Source organism: Etheostoma cragini, chromosome 4 (assembly GCF_013103735.1).
Source record: "Etheostoma cragini isolate CJK2018 chromosome 4, CSU_Ecrag_1.0, whole genome shotgun sequence".
NCBI classification, from domain to species: Eukaryota; Metazoa; Chordata; class Actinopteri; order Perciformes; family Percidae; genus Etheostoma; species Etheostoma cragini.
The window spans coordinates 1,526,139-1,528,185 of NC_048410.1; the positions used below are offsets into that span (position 1 = coordinate 1,526,139).

A 2,047-nucleotide genomic window follows, 5' to 3' on the forward strand; every position below is an offset into this window, starting at 1 on the left:
CTTTTAATCGTTCACGGCATTCATCAAGAAACAAAAACATCGTATTAAGTCCGACTTCTCCACGATAAGTGCTGCTTTTTTCTCTGTAACATTGTTGTTTTGTTGACTGGATATTTTTGGGGTTTGGGGTAGTGGGTGAGACAATATAAGGGACTGTGTCAAAGTCACTGGGGAAGGTGACACACACACACACACACACACACACACACACACACACACACACACACACACACACACACAACTTTGGTCATGTTTTCATCGGACCATTCTTAAGAAAGAAACAAAACAGAAAAACCCTTCTATCTTAAAATCTTCTTAAAATAATATCTTAAAATAAAATAAGAGTGCCAAAAAAAAGTGCCACTACCGCCATTTCTTATTCATATAACACATAATACAAGGGAAGGCTGAGCTAAAATTTGAATATATGACCCCCCCCCCCCCCCCCCCCCCAACAACTAATAATTGTCATACAGTCCCTAAGACATTTAAAGACGCCATGTAGAGTACTGGGAATTTGTGATTGGGGAAATTTACAAACTGAAAAAAAAAAAAAAAAAGGATTAGTTGGGAATGTAAATAAGACCTGTTGTTGGAAAGTTGCCCACATGTTTATCCATATCCATGTTAGCAGCAGAGGGAATACAACTCAACTAAAGTCAATGTCTGTAGAGAGAGAGTTGTTATGGGGTATGAAGGAGGCGAAGAGAAGATTTGAGTGTAGCCTACATTTGACAAGGAGTCAGTGGGGTTATTTATTTCTTTTCCCTCCCCCCCTCCCTGTCACCCAACGCTGTCACCTGGAAATCAGTCCCTCTCCCTTTAAGTGGGAGGTGTGAGCAGGAGGACGCTGTGTGGACGGCGACGGGACGGAAACCCAGAGCAGCGGAGAGATCCAAAGTCACCGGGAGTGAGTGAGTAGCGTGCGCGCTCTGTCTCCAAAACGTTTACGCATCGCACCAGTTTTCCGCGTCTCTCTCTCTCTCTCTCTCTCTCTCTCTCTCTCTCTCTCTCCCCCACACACACACCTCGCAGTCATCTTACCGACATCCACCGCTGACCGGCCACTCTGGAGGACCGGGAGCAGAGAAGTCAACACATGTACGGAGTTACCTCTGTCTCAAAACCACTGTGCGTTTAATGCGTTGAGGAATTAAAGCGGGAGAGGAAGAGGACGGAAGTTTTTGTGTGTGTGTGTGTGTGTGTGTGTGTGTGTGTGTGTGTGTGTGTGCGTCTGTGTGTGTGTGTTCGCGTGGAGAGCTCAGGGCGCACCGGGACTGGTAAGTGAATGCTTTGATCACATATCAGTGTCACACACGCTTAACATGTAAAAACTAATCTTTAGACATCAGGCTGTAGCCTACGACTCACGCGACATTTCGCTTTCAAAACTTCCAAACGTCTCCCAAATGTCATGTGTGGATCTGATGTAGAACATCGTAACTTCACCTCCTGCCTTCCTCTAATCATTCAAACACATCCGATTTATTCTAAGATCCAGTTCCTCTCCACCAGCAGCTCCACTCTTTCACTGGATCTTGTGCCATCCCTCTTTCAATGTGCCACAGAACAGAGGCTGACGACTGGCAGTAGTAGCCTACACAGTTATGGAGTAGAGGGAGATGATGATGATGATGATGATGATGATGATGATGATGTCAGTTCTGTAGGCATCAGGCAGATGCAAATGAGCAGATATCAGCTGGTTCACTGAGAACAGGTACAGGCGTCGACACCATCTCTTTTTTTTGTTCACTACAGCTGATTCGCTAAAGTTTAAGAGCGCAATGGAAGAATTAGAAGTTTTAGAGTGATGTAAAGTTGAATTTAAAAACAAAAAACTAATTAACGGAGCACTCAGATATCCTCTTGTCAGTTGTCTTTAAGTATAGAATGTAGTTTCTGTAAGGCTCGCGATGACATGATGATGATGATGTGTAGTCCTGATCCACATACAGTATTTGAAGCATGGGAGCATTGTGGGGCTGTGGTGCCTGGGGGCCCAAAACACTAGGGTACTTAGAAACCCTTTGGGGGGGGGGGGGGG

The 2,047-nt window shown here is 45.0% G+C and overlaps 1 protein-coding gene across 1 annotated transcript in view; it reads left to right on the top strand.

Moving 5' to 3' along the window:
• The first annotated feature begins 1,030 nt into the window (after window positions 1-1,030).
• The window catches only part of LOC117943382 (transcription factor SOX-13-like), a 48,293-nt gene continuing 47,276 nt past the window's right edge, over window positions 1,031-2,047 (top strand). Inside the window, exons 1-2 of the mRNA XM_034869469.1 lie at window positions 1,031-1,185; window positions 1,234-1,280. The gene's annotated coding sequence lies outside the window, so the exon portion shown is untranslated. The remainder of the gene's footprint in view (window positions 1,186-1,233; window positions 1,281-2,047) is intronic.